We start from the raw sequence: 17500 nt of genomic DNA, 5'->3' as shown, positions 1-17500 counted from the left end.
TCCTTTTTCACTGTCTAATGTTACAAATTTGTCCATTTTGGAAAATCCCCAGTTTGGTAGGGTAAGTGGTTGTTGCTATGGTTATTGTGATAATTCTGTGATTGGCTGATGTAACTGTCCGATTTCAGGTATCCGATTACAGCCAACTGTCCGATTTCACTGTCCAATTTCAAGCCTACACAATAATTAGTAAAAAATTAAGTAATTAAGGCGCCAATCAAATTTGAGAAAATTGTAATGGCTATGATCAATAGAGAAAAACTGTGCCCAAGGTACAAAAAAACAAAACAAAAAACAAACAGTTCTATTTATAGCAAGCACAGAGAAATGATCGAAACAAGCTAAACAATGATGTTTGAAAAATTTGTACAAACAGGCGAATAATGTTCTACGTATTAAAATGCTTTGTCTTGCTGAAAATAAAATAAGAGTTCTTAAAACAGAAGGAAAATTGTGAAAATTACCGTAACATCTCAGTCTCTGCCTTCATATCTTATTATTTCAAGGATTTATCTTTGTTCTCCGTCAAGTCCTTTACAAAGGAGTGCAAAACATAGAAAACTAAACAAGAAAAAACTTGTTGGCATTGACATTAGTTCATGCAAACTCCACAGGGTTGCGATTTTTTTTTCTGACTGTTTTAGCTACGAATCTGTATTTCAAGTTTCTTAAATGAAGAGATTATAAAAAAGAACTCCAAAGAAAATAACGGATGTCAACCAAAAAAAGGACTCTTTTGCAGTTAGTCGTTTTAGTTAAACGGCATGTCAACAGTTCAAGAAAAACAACAACGTGAAAACGAGAGCGTTGTGATGTGTTTGTTTGCGTATGGGCTTTCTTCACATGGCTGCCAAATTGGCCATAGACTACAGATTTCGCACTCCGAGCCTCGAGTTGAAATGTTTGGAACCGAGTTTCGGTGCGCAAAGCACTATAGAACGAGATTAGGAAAAAAAAAATTTAAGCAATAGCGGTTCCCATTTCTTTCGTGTTGTTGTATCGGCCTTCTCTAGTTTATAAATATATTTTAGATGTCGTAAGTATTCTTAAAAAGTCGGCTTCCATTCTTTGAATTTACACAGCCAAATGAAATGTTTGCCTGCCAAAAAACAAAACTTAATTTGCAAATTGTATTTAGAGGTATCTGGCCTCAGTCCCAAGCAATTATTTACCTGAAAAGTGTATTCTTTACTAACAATCTTATAGGCCTGCGTCCATGGAAAAACAATATTCAAAAACAACTGCTACATTCCCGAAATAAATGAAAGAGGCTTTCATTTCCATATTGATAGAAGGTGCATTTCGCGTTATCTATTGTTCGGCAGTGAAATTTGTTTTCATTTCAACGGCGTGTCAACAGTCCAACTCGTAATGCAGAAAGCCACCAAAGTGTTGTCGGCAAAATCATGTGAATACTCGCCTTTTTGAAGAATGACCAGGCCTTTTATTCCATTGCTGATGTTTTTTCTTCTTTTTGCAAAGGTTAGTTAGTAAGCGAAAACTTGCGTTTTAAGAGGTAAGATCCAACGTTTCGTCGCGTCCTAGTAAAATTCCGGACGGGGCAACCGGTCCGGATGGAAGAAAGCAAGACCGTCTAAGAGCTCGTCACCAGCCAGTCATATTCAAGGATTAGAATTCCGGCCCACTGATATGCTTCAGAAAAAAAAATAAAATCCCTTACTAGCTTTCTTAACTACTTCTTCAATGTGCGCATTTCAAGTTAGGTTGGCACTTATAGTAAGTCCCAATAACTTGGCGGTACTTGCAACTTCTACTTCTTTCCCATCGATAATAACCGTGTCCAGTTCAACAGGGTTCCGGGCACACGAAAATCGGAGCTCCTTACATTTCGTAGTGTCCTAAGTCTCGGGGTCACCCATGCCGTGTCGGCTGAGCACACGCGCACTTGCTTTGCAGGCATTAAAATATCAATTCCGGCGAGGATAGCTTGCTGAAATACGGCCCACTTATCCTCGAAGCTCCCAAGCGAAGCGAATAACAATAGCCAATCAATACCGTTCAGTTATCTCTCTATCGATTCCTTACAACATCTTGATTTTAATGCCAATTTAAATTATTAAAATGCAGTTGCTCAAGTAGCAAGTATGAGATCGGAAAATGCGGAGGGTGTTTTCTCAGACTCTCTGGCATTTCATTTAGAAATAGATCATTTTACATCCTCGTTTCCAGGGTCCTCCCTCTTCCTCGCTCGAGTAAGCTCCTTGGTTGCGGCTGGTCAAGTGTCTTTGTATAAATATCGAATTCGCACTGATGGTGGGTCCAACACTTAATTTTATCAACAATAAATTTCAATTCTATCTAGGGGAGGGAGAATGCAATTGTTTTTCTTTGCCAAATGGCGCTCACTCTGTAAGTAGACATCCAGTATTTTTTTTTTTTCTGCAACCGAAGGACGGCAAAGGACTTTCTGCTTCACCACTCAAAAGACGCAAGAGAAATATCATTAGCTTTATTTTTGAATTCTCAACCGCACGCCGTCGTAACATTACATTCGTGAATATTGGATGAAAGCCACAACTATTGGCGAACCTAAAGTAAATAAAAAAGTCATGTTTCCCAGATAATACAGCAAGGAAAATACAAAACCAATAGCGTTGCCAGATACGGAAAACCAAAAACCCTGTGGGAAAAATAGAAACCAAACACAGTGCCGAACCAAACACAGTGCCGCAAACACTTCGGGGTATCTACTTGCGTGACAGAGGATGTATAACATTAAAAGCATAAATGAAGCTTAACTACAAGTTAGGCCTAGAATGGCTGAGCACTTGAGCATCGGTGCAAACTTGACTAAGCCATAAGAAAACCTACAGGAAGCACTGAATTGGCAATCCAGAACAACGCCCAACCAAGTGAGAACTTGCGTTTGTTTTCATTGGGACTTTTCCTCATTAACAACAAAACAACGCTAAAGCAAGTTAGTGTTAACTGACAAACTACTGATCTTGGTTTCGTTATTGTTAGTTCCGATCTCCCTCCAAAGCCGTCATCGAGAAAAAAAAGACAATGGAAATACCTTTTCTTCTCGACTAAGTCAATAAAGGCTTGAGTAATTTTAGAAAATAAATACAGAGCGGAGAAGCTGAAAAGCAAAATTACAAACTGAAAATATTTGAACTTTTCGGTCCCCAAAAACGCAGGAGAAAGCTAGGAATTTTCTAGGGTCAGGGAAATTTTCTGTCACAGTGGATATATAATCAGACTTGAGGTCACAAAACTGACAAAAAAAAAACTTACAAACGATCTTCAGGGCTGTGGAAATATCTTCACACCATTTATATTTGCTTAAAAGACAAAAAATAACGTGCCTCAAATCAAGTATAAAACTTTTCTTCCTGAGATTTGCAAAGAAATTGAAAAGGGGATTAATAATCTCAGGTGGGCAAAACAAGTTCTCCGAGGCTTCCGCAGAGCTGAATTATTGTTTGCATGGACTCACCGTAAGTGGATGCCAGGCGGCGCCTGAGTGGATGCACATCACAGAACGGAATCTTGTAACTGTCACACATGACACTTAAGATAAATCCTGTGGCACATATGCCGTTAAAAAGAGCTTACTGGAATGGCTCTTCAATATAGCCTTCGAAACTAAATAATCATCGGTAAAACAGTCATGAAAGTACTAAAAGCAAAATTGGACATCACTACACCTTCGACTAGACTTGGACAGCCAACTAGTCGTCGACCGGTATGAGATTTGAAAGACAGAAGGACACCAGGTTTGTTTTCTCCAGAGATTCGTTGACTTAAAAGAAAAAGAATAATAATAATAACGAGGTCAACTCCAGCGTAGGTGCCATTTTAAGGCCTGGTCATTTAGCTCAGAACTGTAAAAAACGCAATTTAAGATAACGTGCGATTACTGGGTTGCTATGTATGACAATCCAGTCGAAATCTGTGTTGAATTTCTCGGTTTTTTTCTCCGTCGGAAGACAGAAAAGCTGCGCAGTTGGGTCTTTCCTGTCACTCCCCTGCTAAGTATTTTCTTTGTTCCTAGAGTCTTCTGCGCGTATCTTTGCTACAGTCCTGTAGGTTTAATAGGGTTATAGAAATGCGTAAATTCAGGTAGATTTTATCCGTTGGAAAATGCGAATGGTGTTTTATTGGATCCTTAAACAAAAATTTACCTTTATGGAGCTCAAGGATGGAACTTCAATTGGATAAACAACACAAGAGGTGAAAAATGATTATGGGGCAAGCAATAAACTTCGACATTAATTGCATTTTTCGCCGTCGGATATCAAAGTGAGCTGTTTTTCTAATATTTTACTAACTATAATGTTATGTGTAGTGCACGACACTGGGACCAAATGGCAAATTTTCTGTTAACCCTTTCTGGTTGGATATGGGCTTGATAAACTCAGAGAAGGAATCGAAACTCTTTAGTGGAACTAGATCCGTGTTTACAAAAAGTCTGGCTATTTATGATTTCATTTAACGGTGCTCAACTCTATTTGACTAATTCTCGTTAGTCAAGAATTCCTTGAACGAGGGGTTGTTGTCAATTTTACACTTTATTACTCAAGGGAAAGGTTTTTCAGGAAAGGGTTTGTTCCTGAAATTCCGGCAAGAATCTTATTTAGTTGCGTGTGGTTTTTGACATGGAGTGTGTTGCTTGTTTGTACGCATGCGCACAGAATGAAATAGGAAGGTTTTTTCGCCTCTAATAGCAAAGATTTTTGGCTGGAAAAGTTACTTTGGGACGCTAACAATATTTCTTTAAGCTCACGTGCTTTTATTTTTACGTTCTTGACCAAATTTAATTTATGTAACCATTATTTACAAGCAAGAAGATTTTTATAAAAGCAGTGACCTTTTGTACGGGACCCGTACACCGACCTATATTTGATATTCATAGGGGGGTCGTCTCAGAATGGTTATTACAAGTTCTAATCCTAACCTTGAAAGACATACCCACGCAATTATTTCAAGTTAAAATGGGTGCTTACACTTAAATACTGTTTATCAGCGATATTTGAAATGGGTGCTTGGACTTAAATTCGGATTTAAACCGAGTGTCATAGAGTGTTTTCACTCACGTGATCAGTAACCTTCCTTTTCCACCGAAACAAAAGAAAGCATTTGCGCGTTAAAAGAGCGTAATTCCCAGAAGATCACTTGGGGAGACAACATCGCCGCCGTTCTTTTGTTTAGGGACACCAACATGGTCGCCGTGACGCCGCGTGAAAACAATCTATTGAACCCATAATAATCATTGCAAGAAGACTTCCGTATGAGTAGCAAACTAGATCGGTTGGTGTACGGGTCCTGCGCTAATAGCCTGCGTCACAGACAGACTGAACCACCGGTATAGTCTGTCTGCACAATGGCTCCGAAAAGCTTGTTCAGAGTTTACAGAGATTTCTGTATCCCTTTCTGATTGCGTGGATTCTTACGCGCTTTGGGATTCGACGCACACTTACTTGACAAGTCACGCATCCGTTATTTTCACGACAGAAAAAGTGCTTTGCATTTTAACAGCCAAAAGGTCAAAACTTAAAAGAAGAAGTTTAATTATTTTGTTTACTGCAGGTTATGTCGTCTCTTTCTAGAAAAGAATCATGAAAGGGACACCAACATGGCCGCCGTGACGCCGCGTGAAAACACTCTATTGATCCCATAATAATCATTGCAAGAAGACTTCCGTATGAGTAGCAAACTAGGTCGGTTGGTGTACGGGTCCTGCGCTAATAGCCTGCGTCACAGCCATACTGAACCATCGGTATAGTCAGTCTGCGCAATGGCTCCGAAAAGCTTGTTCAGAGTTAACAGTCAAAAGGTCAAAACTTAAAAGAAGATGTTTAATTATTTTGTTTACTGCAGGTTATGTCGTCTCTTTCTAGAAAAGAATCATGAAAGGGTATTAGTTGCAAAGAGATGGGAACTGTTTGACACAATCACCGAAATTGAGAGTTCGAATTTGCCTTCGAACTCGTGATCAAAGATCTGCCGTAGCACGTGCGAATAAAAAAAACATTAACAAGTTGATTTGATTTTGATATTTCCCATTGCGCAGCAACCAATCAGAAGCGACATGAAACCACAAACTAATTATCGTTACTGGTTGCAGTTTAGTTTTCTCGCGCTTGATTGGCTTTATACCAGAAACACAATAACATTTCATAAATATTTCTAGTGTTCTCGGTTTTCGGATTGTCAGAGTGACAAATACATTTCTTCATACAAGAAATTCCCACAGCGAGTTTTCCTGCTCAGATAGAAGACAATCAATTTAAAACTGATCTTTTAGGTCATTAAATTCTCTTTCCAACGTTTCATTAAAAGGATTGCGTGATTTGTTGAGTGAGTAAATGTCCAATTACAGAGTGCGTAAGATTCTAGCCAATCGGACAGGGGTGCAGCAATCCCTGTAAAACTGCGAAATATCAGAACAAGCTTGTGGCAGCCATCGCGCAGGCGGACTATATCTAGGTTTTTACCAACGTTTCGAGTTACACGTCCGGCTACGTGCAGGTTACGTGCTTTCAGCCAGTTTGATTTTTAAAAATAAATAGTGTTTCGTTTATGGACTGATAATTTCTTAGGGTGTTTGGCAATGAGTACAAAACTTTGAGGAGGACAAACACATACCAAGAGCAAGCCAGTTTAGGCTCACGGAGCGTCTAGTTTGTAATAAATACCAGTGATACACAGATGTTAGGTTCAATTTGCCCAATCTCAAGTGTGAACCTTGTTGCAATTTGTACTGTGTATATGAGCACGCGGAATTAACTATACTTAGGACATATGTTAAAGCATAATTTCTAATATTTTAGGCAATGTTTTCAAGACGGCTTCATTGTATGCAAGCGTAGTAAATGCACGGTGCTAAGAACGAAGATGGGAAATTGAAGCGTGCAAACCAAGTAAAGTGTCGCAAAGAACCTCGTCCCTAGAAGTTAATTTAAGTAACTTTTTCACAGAAAAATGCATTAGGGGAATGCCGAATTTCCGTCAATGTTGTTGGAAATACGAGGACTGATGAGTTTGTAAGACCGACCATGTTAGTTATCTTAGCGTAGTTATCTGTAGGGTTAGCTTTCCCGCGGTAGCCCGCACGCGTTGGTGTAAAGGACCGTGGAAACTTCGGTTTCCGCCGCTATCAGTTAATCCAACAATTTAATTAACTCGCATTTATCTAGGCTGAAGTGTCTACCCCAAGTATTTACCACTAGCTTTCCCGCCTTTGTTGCTGAGAGTTTTATGATCACGTTTCTGTAACTTTTCAAACTCTTTTACCAGCTATAGCTGTATTTGGCACTGATAGCTTACTCTCGAAAGTACTTTACTCAGGAGAACCTTGTAGCACTCACTTATTTGACTAGTTCAGGTGCTACGCCCTGGGAACCTAATCATACGTCCAGGCTCAGCATCATCATCATCATCATCATTAGCAGTCCGTCGATATCGACGATGACATGGAGAGGAGTTAATGTCTGTGTCGCAAGTGCGAGGTCAGTCCGATTGCTGCCTCAAAAGTCCTGCCGCAAATGTCACAGGTGTAGGCCGCTTCAGCATGTGTAGGTGTTTTCTCCAGCCTGCGCATTCTCTTGCCCGCCCATGACTGTACCTTTCTTCTTCTGATGGCATCGGCAGCGCCAGCCACCACCTTCCGCCAGGTCACGCGATCTTCGGCCTTTTCCCTCCAATTTTCTAACTCATTAATGTTCTTCAGATGCCTCTTTGTAGCGTAGTCGCGGTGCCCCAACTTTTCTTGAGCCGTCTTTTAGTTCTCCATAGAAGACGGCCTTTGGTAGTCTACTGCTCTCCATGCGTGTAACATGTCCCGTCCATCTTAGTTGACACGTGGTGATCATTTCTTCAACACTGGGCATTCCTGCCCTTTCCAGTACCTGAAAATTAGATACATGGTCTTTCCACGAGATGTCCATTAGTTGGCGGAGATGTCTCTGTTGTACCATATCGAGTCTCTTTATGTGGCGTCTGTAGAAGGTCCAAGTTTGTGAGCTGTACAGAATTGTTGGAATTACAATTGGTCAGTAAACTTTCATCTTGGTTTTCAGATGGATTCGTCTCTGGTCCCACAGAAGGCTTCTTAGTTTTCCGAAGGCCGACGCTGTCGATTGGATTCTTCTTGATATTTTTGCATCTATAGTTCCGTTGTTGGAGATGGTACTGCCCAGGTAGGTGAACTTGTCTACTTCTGCCAGTGGGGTACCATTCAGGAGCACCACTCGAGGGTTCAACTTTTTGTTATGGGTGTCTTGGATTAGAACTTCTGTTTTCTTGATGTTGATCGTTAGTCCGAATCTCTTTGATGCTTCACCAAAGGCTGTCAGTAGATCTTGCATTGCCTGAAGACTGTGGGTCACCAGTGCCGAATCAGCTCTTGGATCAGTAGCTCCTGCGTTTTATTCTTTGCTTTCAGGCGCCTGAGATTGAAAAGATCAGCAAGCTCAGCAAGTGCATATTTAAACGTCAGATTTAGGATTTTGATGACAGAGTTGGCTGCCAGCAACGGCAGAGTGCTGAAGTTCCAAGCCAGAATAATGAAGTTAAACCATAGAAGCTGTGGCTACAAAATCTGTAACACATATATCACGGACTACAATTGGCCAGTTTTCATGAGCCAATTGTTATTATAAGTGCTTTACATTTACATTTGAAACCAGTATAATACTCTCTGCGCATCCAAGGCTTGATCGCTCATTTTTAGAGCAATCATAAATCGACGTCGATATAAATAGCGTGTTTTGAACGGTTTTCAAAGAGTTTACTTTCGAAAAAATATCGCTAATAGCTGTGTAGTTTTCAAATAGAGTGCAAAAGTGGGATTACGCAGGAATGAGCAAATTACGCGATCGCAAGTGATTTCAAGTCAATTTCACGTAATCGCGTAATTGTGTAAGGTAAACCCCCGTGAATACCAAAGAGGAAAACGGGAAATGGCTTCCATGCCCGGAGATCCCATGAAATTTCGAAGCAATCTACGTGCAGTAAGAGAAGAAAAATCACACATCTGACTCTAACCATACTTTTATTTTCCTGTGAGCCGCATTACACTTAAGTGCATTTTCAGTTGTCAATTGCACACTAGGCCCAAATAGTGGCTTCTAAAGTAAAGGCTTCTAATAAACCCTGGAAAAGGTGGATTCTGAAGATCAACCTGCTGTCTTCAATAGTTAATCTACCGAAACTTAGGCATTACTGGCTGCGGATAATGTAGCATCTTTAGTGCTGTGGAACTGTGAGGCTTGGTATAACTTATCTGAAGTTGTGATTCTGACCCTCTTTAAAGATTCTGTTCTCCTTATGTATTCTCTGAGAATGGTAACTGAACACGATCGTAAATCTTCATAGGCAACAAAAAATAACAGCGGCCTGGTTTGTTTTAACAATAATATCAACTGGAACGTACAGCTGTCAGAGGACACATGCATGTTTACTAACTTTAGCATGTGAACAGTCTGTGCTTTGTGGCAAAAAAAAACACATTGGTAATTTGACTAATTCTCGTTAGTGAAGAATTCTTTGAAAGAAAGCTTGTTGTCCATTTTGCGCTTCATTATTCAAGGGAAAGGTTCTTTAGAAGAGAGTTCGTTCCTAAACTCCTCTGAGAAATGTATTTAATTTCGTATGGTTTTTGACACGAAATGTGTTACTTGTTTGTACGCACAGAATAAAATTAGAGTGCCACTAATAGCAAATATTTTTGCTTGTTTCAATAAATTTATGGACTGGAAATGGTTTTTGTGAGATTTTTCTGCCTTTGTGGAATTATTGTGTTGTGCAAATTTTAACTATTTTGCATACGTGGGTTGAAATTTAATATCACGAGAGCAGTTTCTTGCTGTTTAGTCATTCCGGTGTAAAATGAAGTTAACTTGGGAAGCCGACAATATTTCTTTAAGCTTATGTACTGCGCATTTAGGTGAATTTTTTACGTCCTTTACCAAACTTAATTTATGCAACAATTATTCACAAACAAGAGGCGATTTTAAAAGCATTGGCCTTTCGTACGGGCCCGTACACCGACCTATATTTGATATTCATACGGGGGTCTTCTCAGAATTGTTATTAAAAGTTCTAATCCTAACCTTGAACGACGTAGCCACGCATTTATTGAAAGCTAACTGTTTAAAGTGGGTGCTTAGACTTAGGCGCTGTTTACATGAGAGAACTCATCCCGGGCGGGACGAGTTTCATCCCGGGATGAGTTTCACCTCGGTGTCTGGTCATTTGGCTTTTGGTGTTTACATGATCCCGGGGTGAAATTTCTTCATCCCGGGACGATTTCATCCCGGTCTTCAGCACCGGGACAAAATTTCATCCCGGGATAAAAAATTCATGTATACACTTGATTCTTTTCTGTCCCGGGCCGAAATGACATTTTTCTGTGCTTCCCTACGTATGACCAGCGGTGAATGTTCATACTGTGCATATCAGTTTACGGCAAGGACGGCCATTTTGCAATGAACATATTTACCGCCATGAGTGCCGCGAGTTGTAGTAGAAGGTAAGTTGAGAACTTTAATTGTTCTTAACCACATTTTTGTTTAGCACACCGAGGTAGCTTTCGACATTGATTTCATCCCGGGATGAGACTGGTTTCCTTTCATCTCGGGGTGAAATCAGCCATGTAAAAGAAATCAAATCTCACCCCGGGATGAACTTATCCCGGGATGAAACTCATCCCGGGTCTCATGTAAACGCAGCCTTAGATACTGTTTATCGGCGCTATTTGAAATGGGTGCTTAGACCTAAATTCGAGAAGCACAAGTCTGGTGAGATGGCCGGTGACATCGAACATAGAAGGTATTTCTTGAAATTAAACATGCATCAAAGCCGTTGTTTGATAGCTGAACTGTATATAAAGGAATTCAAGTCGAAGTAAGATTTCCCGAGTGTTATTGAACCTGTGATCATTCCAAGAAGACTCCCGTATGAATAGCAAATATAGGTCGGTCGGTGTACGAGTTCCATGCTAAGAGCAGCAATCCCTCAGTGTAAACTGCGAGATATCAGAACAAGCTTGTGGCAGTTTACGCTAACGGATCGTCTAGTTTGTAAGAAATACCAGTGATACACAGGTCTTAGGTTCAATTCGCCCAATTTCAAGGGTGAACGTTGCTGCCGTTTCTTAGTGTTTGACTTTATTTATTTTCTAAATTAGAAAACCTTCCAAAACACAGTTAAAAGGAATGTAATTTGTACTCAGTGTGTATTAGCACGTGGAAGTAACTTTATTTAGGGCATATGTTGAAGCATATTTTATAATATTTGAATCAATCTTAGTTCTAAATGCATGATGCTAAGAACGAACATAGGAAATTGAAACGTGTAAACCAAGTTAATTGTCGCAAACAACCTCGTCCCTCGTAATTAATTTAAGTGAATGCATTAGGAAAAAGCCAGATTTCCGCTAATGCTGTTTGGAAACACGAGGACCGTTTTAGCGGCTATTTCTGATAAGTTTGTAAGGCCGACCATGTTAGTTATCTTAGCGCAGTTATCTGTAGCGTTAGCTTTCCCGCGGTTAGCCAGCACGGGTTGGTGTAAAGTACCGATTGAAGATTGAAGTGTCTAGCAAAAGTATTACCACAAGCTTTTTCCGCCTGTGATGCTGAGGGTTTTAGAATCATGTTTGTATAACTGAAGTTTCACGCCACTATAAAGAAGTTAAAACACTGAAGCTGTGCCTTCAAAATCTGTCTCGTAACAAATTTCTGGAGGATGATCCGGTTACAGATTTTCTGGTAAAAGTAGCCAATCATTTCCCGCCAAACCGCGAGTTCTCTTAATGTCATGGGTCGGGGAAGCCAAGGCAGAACTTTCTAAGCCGCCTAACGTTCAATCTGGGTCTTCCTTGAGGCGATCACCATAACCAACCCTTCTGCTAGCTCTATTGTGTTTTCTTTCCTTGTGCCGCTAAATTTAATTTCTTAATGTTCCCGTCATCCTTTCCGTTGATTTGTTTTTAGCTTATAGTTTCAAAAGAATTGAATACACTTGCAAATCGAGGCAGATAAATCCTGTAGTTCAGCGAGTAGATAGGTGATTACGCGAAGTAAGGCGAAATTGACGTCCACGCTAGAACTTCTAAGGTTCCACAATCACTTCAGATTAATGACGGGACGTGCAGAAAGACAATTAGTCACGGAGGACCATAGTCAAGCCAAAATTAAATATCTTTATCTCACGTGGGCTCGACACAAAACGCTCAATTAGTTTCAGATAAAGAGTCCTTTAGGTTTTGATCACGGGCCGCAAACTTCGGATCTTCCATTAAACTAAGTTTTAATCATGGACACAGGGTATTATCATTTTTCCTTTTGTTGTGTGAAAGCCGTGCACTTTGCTTGTGATCTCACTAGTTTGCTAAGAGGAAGAAATCTGGAAAAAAAGACAACCACAAAAATTTTTGGCGTTATGTTTTTTAATGGTTTCGCACCTAAATATGGAAGATAAATTCACTAAACGCTCTAGTATCCATGCCTGCCACACCCGCAATCGTGATTTATTACATATACCTTTGTATAAGACTGCTACTGGCCAACGCACATTCGCATATAGAGGAACTAGTATTTGAAACAACTTAGATAATGACATAAAGCAATGTGTTTCCTTACAGTCTTTCAAGCAAGCTATAAAAGATCAATTTACAGAGCGGGTCTTTTTCATAATGTTACCACGAATTCTTTTATTCCTTATTTAGAACTTACGTAGTTTAGCATTTTAACTAAACCTTTCCTTAACTAAACCTTAAACTTTCGAGGATGATCCTATTAAAGTTCTATTCTATTCTATTCTATTCTTAACTTTAGTGAAATATTGCCTTAAGCGCAGAGTGCACGTTTAACCTTGTTGTGAAAAAGAAGTTGTAAGGGAACTTGAGAATGATCAACATGTCAGCCTCGAAGCCAATGTTTCTCGATTCCTTTTTATCCTCTTCAATCTTTCTGAGTTTAGTATTTCCACTTGTCTTCTCAGGGACTATTTATCTAAGACAGCTACCATGGCACTATAATGATTTACGATACTAAAACAATATCGTGTACTATTACGGCTACATATTACTCAAAGACAACTTGAATCTCGTGGAAGACAAAACGCAGCTCACTTGACAATACTGAGTAAAGCGCTGTGTTACTGCACTACCACACGTACGCAATGCGTTCCTATTTTGTAACATATGTATACTGATTTGGTTTAAAATTCTGTCATATTTTTGCTCTACTACTAGCTTTTAAAAGCGTGCTCTTAAAATGAAACCGTCGGCCAAGTCGTTCATGCATTTCAGTGAAACTGATACTGTGTGCGATAAAAAAAAAGAAAAAAGAAAAAGAAAACCGGAAAAAGAAACACTAGTCTAAAATATTACAAAAATATTTTTCGATACATTTCGCATTGCAGTGGAGTACATTTCTTGTACCTAAAATATTAAATTATCGTGTGAATCACGATGTCTTTTGGCAGAAAACTAATTAAGAAATGGAAAGCGTGCAGCGTGCAACTATCGAGTTATAGACGCACGCGGGAGGTTGCTAAGCACAAGAGAAGCGTAAGAGCTTCTTGAGTGCTTAGCAAACCTCCCAAGTGCGTCCATAACTCGATAGTTGCACGCTGGACGCTTACCATTTCTTTTATAACATGAAGACTTATCATATCGGGTGAAAATATTTATTGAATCTTTTAGTGTTACATGAAGTCAAAACCATGATCAACCGCGCGAAAATGTTCATTCAAAAAACTGACAAAGCTACACATCAACATTTTACTTGGATCGCAGTGAGTTCATTCATTCTGTTTTATCGATCTCGGGACAACAAGCAACTTAAAACTGCACAGTTAACTTTCGTACAGTATTCAACTCGCAACGAACAAGACATGCTAAGGTAAAATTGATCGTCTCACAAAGTTAAGCTTAAGTCTGCTGCGATCGGTTGAAAACAAACTGCACGGTTTGAATTGTGCAATTTTGAAAAAGTGGTGCCGCTTCCCTTGCAACCTGTAAAGGATGTATTTCTTGATTTGCTTTTTGCCGTAAACCACTGCTCACTTCCACTGTGGATTGCACTTGGGAAGCTGCGGTTACACAACTAGTGCTCAGAGCCGATAGCGCCCTGGACAACACACCACTGCAATTTTGAAGCTGTGAAACAGATGGTCGACAGTTGTAATGTGAAAGGGATTGCTCGTTTCGATGGCCTGAAATTGACATGATATGTCGATTGGGGACGCCAGCATTGGACCACAGGGTTATGGCCATAGCTCGGATGCTGTGGTTTGTGTATATCTTAGACAAACCGGCCTCCTCGCTGATTTTCTTCATCATGTTTTCGAGAGTGTTTACGCCAAGTGGCCTTTGTTCGAACCACACATCTTCTTCGGGTCAGAAATTTGCCTTTGGGTACTGGAAAAATGAACTGCAATTCGGGTTAACCTTTTCAAGGTAGAGCTTTAAAGCCTTATAGCCATCGAATTGGTCTGCAGTTTCGTACATCCTTGCTTCTTTTTCGTTACTGGGTTTGTCACTGACCCCACCTGGATGGTTCTTCGAAGAATCATTATGTGCCATGGTTGCGAATTTTCTCCCGGCTGCATCAACGACAAACTTGAAGCTGTTGATAGTAAGAGCTCGCTGTCCTTCACGGCCTCTTCGGCAAAAGTAAAGAACAATGTGGAACCAGACATTTCTTAAAAGTGAGAGTGGGGAAGAAAGAGAAAAGACTCCGCTGGTTTTGAGCTGTCTGAGATGTTGTTCTTCAATAGCAGGTTTGTGGGTTACGTTTTCCTTTCCACTTCTTCTCAAATTAACAAGTTGCGCATCTAACATCTGGTTTGACCGGAAAAATGTGGGGTCACTTGCTAGCTGAAGCCCTTTGATGTGAGGAGGAGCGTTAAGATATCTTTCGATTCCGTGTCTGAACCCAAGCAGGGTTGATTTACTGTATGGCTCTCCTTTTTGTGTTCGTGCTTCGGCGTAAAATCGCCTGAGATTCTGGTCCAGCTGACCCTTTGTCATGTTTTCAAGAGGTGTTTGTATAGCTTTCTCTGAGCACCAGCCTAAAGTTGAAAATATGAATGGCCTCACTGAAAAATATGGTCTTTTTAACTGTTTTGTTATTAATTATTGTAAAATAAAGAAAGCAAGGAAAATTTTAAAGATGTAAACAGTTGGATGCTCATTAGCGCTGTCCTTGCCAGATAAAACTTTAATATCTCCGAGCATTAATTTCATGCTCAGTAGAACTTTTTTTTTTTTTTAAGTAAGATTACACTTGAACAGATGCATGCATTTAATTAATATGTACGACTTGAAGTGGGACTAAAACTAATAAGTAGCTAACCTAAAAACTGCGTGCAACGTTTGCTCGCCGAAAACATTCAAATGGCTTTCTATGCCAGAAATATTTTTTCTGAAAGATTGTGCGGAGTGTTTTTTTACTGTAGCCAAATCGCTAAAAAGCAACTTTAAAATATTTCTACTATACATACTCACCTCGAAAGGTTGATACGGACCAATTTGTTGACTTTTTCGTCTTGTCGGAGTGCCTTTTTTCGATAAGATCATTAAGCTCCCGTTCGCTTAAATTAGCGAATCTTTTCACCTTACTTGGTGGCTCGTCGAAGATGTTGAGCTCAAAGTTGGGAAATTCATCGGAATTGTTTTCGTCGTGTCCAGAATATTTTTCCATAATTAACCTAAATAAAAAAAAAAAAATTATCTTGTTAAAACTTGGAACATGGCTAAAAAAAAAGTTGCCGGCAAAAGGTCTTACGGAATACTTGACGTCAGCGTGCAACCCATTCGAAAATGGATCACACTTATTAGCCAATCAGAGCGCTTGCTTGCTTGAAGGCATGTTATAAACATATTTAATGCTGTATTAAGTTCAGTTTTGAAATAGTGATAGAAAAGTCACTTGCATAAACCAGTATTAATTCAAATTTGTCTTGTCCTCAAATACGATTTTCAGTAACTTTTAAGACTTCTAAAGGAATACTTCGTATTTTTTTAAAGCCTGCCAAGCTACAAGCCGAAAATTAGTCAGTTCAACGATTTTATATGAAGAATTTGCATCAGTTTGCGTTCAAATTTTCCGTGATTTACCTCGCTCAGGTTAGAAACATTTTTGCCATTTTCAGAGGGAAGCGTTCCGAGTTCGAGCACAAACCTTTACGCAGAAAACGAATAATAGCAATAGTTGGAGAATATGAAGCATAAAAGTCTAAGAATTACATACCATGTACATTTTTATCGCGTTAAGTATCACCCATTTTCCGCCGGCATGTTATGCGTTCTTTGAGGATGTTCTTTAAGGAGCTTTGAAAATCACAATTTTAACATGTCCATAAAAAAGTATCTAAATAGGAATGGAAGAGAATGGTTGTTCTTATTTTGTGTTAAGTTTGGTGCCAATTGAATTCATTTTAAGTCTTCACCGTTGCTTGGCCTCGGAGCAAATTTTGGACAATTTGTCAAACAGAAAACCACACTTTAACTGCGTTTTCAAATTGTCGCAAATTAAAAAAAAAAAGAAAATCGCTGGAACTTGTAAATATGATTTTTGAATCACATAATGCTGGCTCACATAATGAATGTAATAATTGTTTGTGTCGACATATTTTCCCAACATTACTTTTACTATCTATTGGAGTGTAACTCAGACAACTCTGTAACATAACAGTAGAAGATCTGATCTCGTGTCCACTATAACATGCAAAGGAGCCTTTTTTCATAAAATGTCTTGTGGCATATTTTGCACCGCTTACTTTTTACAGCTAAGTCAATTCTGCCAAATGCAGTGTTTTCACAACCCCTTGATAAGGATAAAAGGTATTCTGTTCATCTCCCTCGTCTTCCTCCTCCACCTCTTCATCATCATCCCCGTAGATTATGATCATCATCAACATTATCAACATCAGATAACTCATGATGATCGTCATCAGCATCATTATCAGAGTTTCCATCATCTTCAGCAATATTGTAGCTGCGGAGATCGGTACATTTAAGTCCCGCTTCGCGACGTTGACATCGACTACTGGAACCTTGCTTCTTAATTAGATGGAGGATTGCATTGGTCTTTAACATTGGAAATAAGTGTCTTAGTCTGGTACAGCAAGCAGACTAATTTCTCGATTCCGGCAGTGGTCTTTCCTGTGGGTGGCGTGATATTACCCAAATCTGCAAGTTCGGTTACACTAGTCTCATCTGCTTCTGGGAATTTCCATGCTTTCCAACACAATAGCTTCCGAAACTTAAGAGACAAATGATCCTCGCGATTATCTGGAAAATTGAAGCAATTGTCTCATGTTGACAATTCAGGTGGCTCCAACTGCATTCGAGCCCATGACCTGGGCGATGCTAATTTAATGCTCTACCTCTCCCCCAGTATATCGATTTTGATGTTGACTGAGCCGAGAGAAATTAGCGCCGGTGTTGCGTGTTGCACGTACTTAGGTGTGCAGTTAGTCCAGCCTTGGATCTACGCAAGCAGTGTGACCTAGTGCGCTT

At 39.7% G+C, this 17500-nt stretch overlaps 1 pseudogene; it reads right to left on the bottom strand.

The window, feature by feature from the left end:
* Positions 1-13906: 13906 nt before the first annotated feature.
* On the bottom strand, positions 13907-15007 carry LOC138014143 (zinc finger MYM-type protein 2-like; annotated as a pseudogene).
* Positions 15008-17500: the final 2493 nt, after the last annotated feature.

This window comes from Montipora capricornis, chromosome 8, assembly GCF_036669925.1.
Source record: "Montipora capricornis isolate CH-2021 chromosome 8, ASM3666992v2, whole genome shotgun sequence".
Lineage (NCBI taxonomy): Eukaryota > Metazoa > Cnidaria > Anthozoa > Scleractinia > Acroporidae > Montipora > Montipora capricornis.
This window is presented reverse-complemented; position numbering and strand designations above follow the sequence as displayed.